Here is a 7,738-nt window from a genome sequence, read left to right on the forward strand (position 1 = left end):
GCCCCGGCTCCGCCCCGGCGCCGTTCCGCCCGCCCCGGCTACGGCCCCGCCCCGGTCCCGCACCTCCCGCCTCTGCTCCGCTCCTCTCCTCCCCGCTCCGCCCCGGCCCTGCTCCACCCCGGCCCAGCCCCTCTCCGCTCCGCCCGCCCACCGTCCTTCCACCCTGAGCAGCAGTTCTCCGGCAGCGCAGCGCACCTACCCCGCTCTTGGGTCCGGGAGAAGTTGGCGAAGGGTGACATGGAATAACATGGGGTGACAAAAGGCCACGGTGCCCCCTTCCCGGTGGAGACCCTCGCCCCGCTCTGGGCTTGCCGGGGGCGGCTTGGGGGCTCAAGCGGCTGGCGCTGCCCGCGGCATCACTCCCCGAAGCACTGACGCGGGCAGACCGCGTGGCTCCGGAGACGGGGCAGGAAAGAGGAAAAAGGGGATGAAAGACCCCCAGGATGGAGGAAAAAGCCAGGAGTGACCTGGCTCCACGGCTGGGAACATCTGGGAGCCGCCTCGCCCGGAGCCAAGTCAGGGTTGGGTGGAACTCACGAAGCCGGGGGCCATGGATGTTGGGCACGTTGAGACTCGCGGCAGGTGCCTGGGGCTCGGAGATATGCGAGGGAAAAGGGGAATTTCTAGGAGGGGGAAAAATGGCTTCCCTGGCACTCTTGCGTCCCAGGGTAAACATTTCTGCCACCAGTGACCCGCACTGGTGGGCTGGCAAAGAGTGGCTGGGACACGTTGCTATCTTGGTGATGCTGGGGGCATGGGACAACACCTCACAGAGATGGGGACGACTGGGACGGGACCCTCGGAATGAGATTCGGGAAGGTGACAAGGTCCCGGCTCCGAAGCACACTCAGAGATGGGGTGAGAGGGCGGCCGCGGGGCTGGGCTGCTATCGCTGCCGGTCAACGAGCCCTGGGGACCAGCTCGGGGAGCCCTCACCCTTCAGAGAGATAAGCAGCCGGGAGCTGGTGGGGAAGGCATAGGCAAGGGTCCAAGGAAGCAAAGCTACCGAGGGGAGGAACAGGCAGGCTGGGGAAGCCCGGCATGGGCTGGCAAGACGTGGGGGTGGCGGGAGGGTCTGTACAGCAGGGTTGCAAAAGGGCTGGTGGGAGGAGCTCCAGGAAGCAGCCACCGGAGCATTGCAGCGTGTCTGAAGGGCGCGGGATTGCTAAGAGATAAACCGGGTCAAATTCTGACAGGGCAAAGCCACCAGGGCACTGGAACAGCAGGAATCCCTGTGGCAGCGCAGTGCTCTCAGGGCATGTTAACACTGCCACTGAAGGAGCGGCAGGATCGTCTAACAAACATTCCTGTTCCCTGTTCAGCGTGAAGAAGGAAGATACATCACATGACGATAAAGCAGTTTCCAGGCCACTAGTAACCAGGCGAGTCATGAGACAGTGGCCACCACAGTTCCACAGCTGGGAGAGTGGCCACGGGGACCTCGGGCAGTGCTTTCCAAGCCGTGCCAGTCTGTCGGACCTGGAGACCGGCAGGACCCGGCTCCCGGTGGAGGTTGGCATCAGAGTGGGGTACGGTTGTGGGCTCGGGGAACTGTCAGCTCTGGGGTGATGCTGAAAACAGGTCAATTCCTGAAGGACGGACGACCCATAAGCTACCCCAGGAGTGTCCTCTCCTTCTGTGCACTGGTGGATGAGGGCTGTTTTAGAGGTGCTTCCTCAGCCCTTCTAGCGGGCGATGAGGGAGAGAAGGGGCTCCTCCTGGAGCCCTCGCTGAGCTCTGGCTGCCCCTTGGGCGGAGCTGAGCCCCCCGCCGAGCTCCGTGGGCGGGTGCCCGCAGGACCGCGGGAGGCTGCTGCCATCCCGCGGGCACAAGGGGAGGGACAGGGGCCCAGGGCTGGCATCCCTTTCCCGCCTCCAGCTCCCTCAGTGGCTCTGCCCCGGGCCTGGGGGTCCTGCCCGACCCCGACGGCGCTGGAGGTGGCTCTGGGTGCAGGTCGCTGACTCCTCCAGGTGTCCTGGTGTCCTTTGACTGTGCCTCCTTGCCCACTGCCCCTCCATCTGCACCAGAGCTGCTACACAGGGCTTGGGGCTGCTCACCAGCCATCAGCTCCTTCCTCTTCATCTGCAACCAGCACACATCATGGGCTGCCATGTTCTCACGTGCGAGCCACGATGAGCTCCCTAAAGCCCCAGATCTGGGAACCACACAGTGGTTCAAGGTGATCAGCTGGTGGCAGCAGCTGGAAAGTAGGTTTCCTATGTTTAGCTCTGGCCTTTTTGAGTCCTGCTCTTCATGGGACTGGGACAGTGCTGGTTTCTACACAACCAATTCCCTCAAGGGCACCCAGGTGCTCCACACCCAGACAGGTCTTTGCAGCCCTAAGCCACAACTGGCATGGGGTGGCGTGCTGAAGGGAGTGGGGAACCAGCTGATTCTAGGGCAGACCAGGAGGGCAGGGACAGCTTTGGCCCCGAATGGTATTGCACTCAAAGGAGCTCCACATTCCTCCCTTGGCTCTGAAAGGGATTCCCTACTCCTGACTGAAAAGTGGGGTGTTCTGCTCCCAGCTCAGGACAGGGACTCCAGTTCTGCCCTGACTTCTCCAGCAGCCCCCCAGACAAGAGGGAGTAGTGGACTGGGAAGGAGAGAACAGGGGGAATATGTGGGTCAGTGGGGGTCTGGGTTCAGCCAGCTCTGTGCCAGCCATGTCCTGAGCCATGTGCCATCTATCTGTCCAGTGCCTGTCCAGGAGGGCCCTCCCTGTGGACCCTGGCAGAGAAGACGCACTCTGTCCTGTTCTCAGGTGGTATCCAGATCACACCCTCTCCTCACAGACCCTGCTGCAACTGGGTCACTGCCAGGCAGGGCTCTGGGTGCAATCTGCCTGTGCTGCCTTCCCTGTTCTTTCCCTGTTGGTGCCTTGGTGAGAGCTGGCTCATGCCACTGGGCCATCTGCTCCAGGGGAGCCTGCCAGTGCCAGGCCACCTGCCAGGTGACCCCCCTGCGCTTCCACGGGTGCTAAGAATAACCAGCGCCGTCAGCAGCCACGGTATTTGCAGGCACCACCGGTGCCACCCCCATGCCAGCCTGCTGGGCGCAGGATCCATCTGCTGCCTGAAGTAAGCCACCAGCCACGGGGTAAGACAGGTGAGCAGTCTTGGGGGGGTCACGTGTTGCTGTGAGGAGAGGGCTTGTCCCCACCCTGCCTGAACAGGAACCAGGATGCTGTGGTGGGACATGGAGGTATTGCTGCCCAACACCGAACATGGGCACCGGGGGAGGTGCTTTCTTTCTTTTGTCTGCTTTTCCCAGTATTCCACAAATAGACACCCTGTCCCCAGCTCTGCAGAACTTCTGGGAGACTGGGGCAGCCCCCAGGGCTGGTGACCATAGCTCTGTCTTCCTGCCTGCAGAGGGATGGGGACCCAGCAGGCTCAGTCCCCTGGCATGGGGCATCCTTCATTCAGGGAGATGAACCACCCCAGAGTGGCTCATTTTGGTGGAGAGCCATGTGTGGGGCAGCTGCCCTGAGCACCAGAGCAACCCTTTCCCCCGTGCATTGGGCCACAAGGACCAATGCAGCTCCCCAAGCTTCATGTATGGTGGAGCCTGAGATCTGCAGCTGGTAGAGGAGTGGGCTGGGGATGCCTCCAGCTTTGCCACTCTCTAATTGGGGAGTACCACCCAGACTATTCCCCAGGGCTCTGCCTGGATCTGCCCTGCCCACTCTCTTCTTCTTACCTCCCAGCTGCTCCAGGTGAGAGGATATCTCCCTGGCATGGCCATCCCGTGCCTGGACTTCTGAAGGCAGCGATCCAGATGACAAGAAACCAGACCTCTGCAAGGAAAATAAAGAAATAATCCCCAGTCCTCCTCCTTGCCAAGATTTGCTGGAGCTTCTCCCATACCCGGCATTTCCTAGCCTGGGTCACCTCCTCTGTGCCACCCTGCAGGTCCCCCATACAGACACCTCCTCCTCTCCTGGTCTGTCCCTGCTGGTTTGGCTGTCTGCAGCATGGTCACTTGGCACAGCTCTGCAATTCCCAAAGCTGGGCCCATGGAATGCAGAGCTGCTGCTTCTCCTCTGGTACCCATATGAGCTGCATTTGCTCCCATGTTCAGACCCTGAAGAGAGGGCCCTGCAAGGACACTGTGCTCCTACCAAGGGTGAATGCAGCATGGAGCCTTCCTCCCGGGCAGTGATGGTGAGTCACGCAAAACCAGGCTGGGATGTTTTCTCCTCTCTGTATGACACTCCAGTAAATCATATAAAATGTCCTGACAGCCTGGGCCGAAGCAACCTGTGGCACATGGGGCTCCATGCATCGCTCTCCTGGCATGAGGACTCCCACAGCCCCAGGAGTGGACCTGGGCACAATGTTATTGTCAAAGGGCATTTCCTACTGGGATGGAGGGCAGTGGGCTGTTCCAATGCAAAGCTTTCCAGTTCGTTGGGAAGGGATTAAAACCAAGCTGGCATTTCCATAGAGTTGATGAAAGCCTGGGTTGTCTGGCAGCAAAGAGGTAAAACTTCTTGTTCATCTCCCCACGGCGAGCACCCATTGGCATCAAGAAACCATCTTCAAGCTCTGTAAGGAGCACAGCAAAGGGTCATAGGAGCTGCAGGGATGCACTGGGGGAGTACTGAAATCATGGCACCCGGGACTGTGTGTGCTGCTGGCCAGTCTGGCAGAGCATGGGGGTGGGCAGGCGTCTCTCAGCTCTGTGCCACTTCTCCTGTTTGGAAACTGGGGTTTGGAGTTGGGCAATCTCTGCTCATGGTCTGAGACTGGGGGTACTCCCTACAAAGGGCAGGTGAGCTTTGGGGTAGAGGTTCAGCAGGGTCAGAGCTGCACTGGTTGTTTGGGCATTTTCAGCTTTTTTTAATGTCTTTTTTTCTAAAATAGTCTATGCTTCACTCTGGTGGGGAAGAATGGCTGTGCTAGGGGGATAAAATCCGTGGCTGCAATTAGACACGTCATACCACAGCAAAAAACCCTTCTTGGTGTGCCCACTCTTTTGAGAGTGGCTGCGGGGGATGAGCCACCTGCTGTGCCATCCGCAGGCAATGTCCCATCTCCTGGAGATTTGCACTTACCCACTTTCCTGCCTTCATTTCCAGCCTGTGATCCTCAACATGTCCCCAGGTGTCCAGGGAGGTTGCTCCCCCGCTCTCCCCACTGGTATTAGGAATAACCCTGTTCCTGCTTGGCCCTGGGGGAAATGAACCCCTGTGGTTCCCAGAGCTGTTGGCTCTTGCACCACTGGAACAGAGGACACAGAGCATCGCAGAGGTTTGGGGAGGAGGTGGGATGGCAGGACATGGGACACAGGGGATGCTGGACCCTACCAGGATCATCCCAGGTCAGGTGCAGACAGGGCAGCTGAGTTGTTGCAGAGGATGCATGAGGTGGTGGGAGCCATCCCTCCTCCCTGCAGTGGGCTCAAGGGGACACAAACTCCCAGGCACCTGTATGCCTGCACATGTGCATACATGTGCTTTCCTGCTTCATCCTCACCTCTGTGGAGCTTCTCTGTGCTCCAGCTCATGTTGGCAGTCATGGCAAGTAACAGGAATGTATTATTTTTGGTGGCATTTGAAAGAATGTGCAAATATTCAATGAGACATTATACCTTTCCCTTGGGATTTGTGAGTTGCCTCCCCATGGCAATAAATTCCAATTTTGAGCATTTTGAACTCTAAGAAGTGCTTTTGGCTGTGAGTCCCTCTTTCCAGCCCTTTTGGAGGGAAACCCTTTGTCCAGATGAAAAGGCCCAAGTAGAAGGGGGTTTACGCACATTAAGAGGCAGTTTTGTGACAACCTGTGGGACAGCCCCATCAGTGCTGCTGGTTTTGCTCATATCTGCTGGCAGAAAATATGTCAGGCACACTGGGATTATCCAAACTTGGTAGTTCAAGGCACATGTTGACGCAAGGTGGGAGATGGGTAAAGCCTCTCCTTCATTTACCTGTGACTTGAAACCATGCACTCATTTACAGGGCTGTGCAGACCCTACAGGTATGATCATAGAATCCTAGACTCATGGAATGGTTTGGATTGAAAGGGCCTTTAAAGCTCATCCAGTCCCACCCCCTGCTATGGGCAGGGACACCTTCCACTAGACCAGGTTGCTCCAAACCCTGGCCAACCTGACCTTGGAAACTTCCAGGGATCCAGGGGCAGGTACAGCTTCTCTGGACAGCCTGTGCCAGGGCCTCCCCACCCACACAGAGATGAAGTTCTTCCTAATATCCAATCTTAATCCACTCTTTCACTTTAAAGCCATTTCCCCTAGTCCCATGTGGGCATGGAGTGTGTCTGGACACCCCTTTGGTCTCTGTGGCTGGTGTGAGCTTGCCAGTGGGAGATCCACTCCTTGGGAGCATTAGGAGAGCCAAGATCTTGCAGGATGTGTCTGAGGGAAGCAGACCTGTGCCCTGACCTTGGCTCCTAAGAGCAGGCCAGGTCATGGCTTCTGCTTCTTGTCATAGGAAAATCACCTCAGAAAAGACTTTGGGGCTGGAAACAGGTCATCATGCTCCTCGGGAAGGGGGAGCAGGGTTTGTGGGTGCTACACCAGGGGATGCCAACACACCCACCCTGCCAGCTCAGAGCAGCAGCAGTGGATTTAACCTGAGGCACTATTGGCTTGCACCTGCTGATTCTGCAGGTAAACCTGTTACTGGTGCCACCACAGACCTGATGCTGATGTTCCAATCCTCTGGCAGGGCTTCCTGGGGTGCTGATAGAGATGCAAGAGATGCATCCCTCTCCAGGCTCATCACTGGGAGCTGAACGTGATGGGAGCACAGTGGGCTGCAGATGTGTTTGTTTGGAATGACCCAAGAGCACATTGGAGCTCTCCTGGCTCCTCTTGGCTGGATACCGAGCAGGTCCTCAGTCTCTGAGCCTTGTCTGGAGGGATTTTGGGGATATGACCCTGCTTAGGCCATTTCCTCAGCCCATTTTCTCTGCCCAACCTCCTATACCTGTGCTCAAATTCCTGCGGTGGGCACACAGCAGGTAGGCAGCCTTGGAGATCTCCTTGTCCTGGGGATCTGTGGCAGGGTCTCAAGGAACAGCGCCTGATTTGTCCCTTGCCTGTGGCCACTCTGGAAGATACAGGAGCTTCTCCTTCAGCCCCCATCTGCCTGGTGCTCCCAGCATGATGGCACCAGCCAGGGATTGGTGTTTGCTTGAGGCTCAGCCCAAAAGATTCCCCCCCTACCCCTGTCCTGGTGTCAATGAGTGCCCCCATCCCTCACAGTTTCTTCTGTGAAAGTGGAAGAGCTGCAGTGTCAAAAGTTGCTGCTGGAGGAGGTGTGACACAGCAGCTGGGCTTCCAAAAACACCTAATTTGGGATACTAAAAAATTATCATCCCTGAAAAGCAATTCATTTCCCTGGAAAGCCCCTGCAGTTTCAGAGTAATTTCTTCCCTACCCTTGTTAATTTATGGGGGACATTATACGTGTTAATTTACAGGAGAGATTATAACTTATCACAAAGCAGAAGTAGAAAACCCATGGTTATAATTTCCAGTTCTTCCTTTAATTAATTACACTGGTGATGGGCTGCCCAGCTGTGGCACTGCCAGGAGCTGCCACACAGTAAATCCTGCCTGAAACACTCACTTGAGTGACCACAGAAATGTGAGCTTTATTAATATGAATGAAGTTGTTTTATGTTCAGTTGAACATAAAGCAATTGAACAATTTAATTGTGCTCAACACTTACCCAATTGATGCCCAAGTGGGTGGACAAAGTCTTGGCCTT

General features: G+C 56.9%; 1 long non-coding RNA gene across 2 annotated transcripts; it reads left to right on the forward strand.

Moving 5' to 3' along the window:
* Positions 1-154: 154 nt before the first annotated feature.
* LOC146437199 (uncharacterized) lies at positions 155-5,668 on the forward strand. Of its 2 annotated transcripts, XR_014852322.1 has the most exons (3): positions 155-1,512; positions 2,700-4,166; positions 4,247-5,668. It is a non-coding gene; the product is annotated as an uncharacterized LOC146437199 (long non-coding RNA). The 2 variants fall into 2 exon arrangements; XR_014852321.1 differs by having other exon boundaries at positions 2,700-5,668.
* Positions 5,669-7,738: the final 2,070 nt, after the last annotated feature.

Source organism: Lichenostomus cassidix, chromosome 4A (assembly GCF_008360975.1).
Source record: "Lichenostomus cassidix isolate B80296 chromosome 4A, HeHo_3.0, whole genome shotgun sequence".
Taxonomy (NCBI): domain Eukaryota; kingdom Metazoa; phylum Chordata; class Aves; order Passeriformes; family Meliphagidae; genus Lichenostomus; species Lichenostomus cassidix.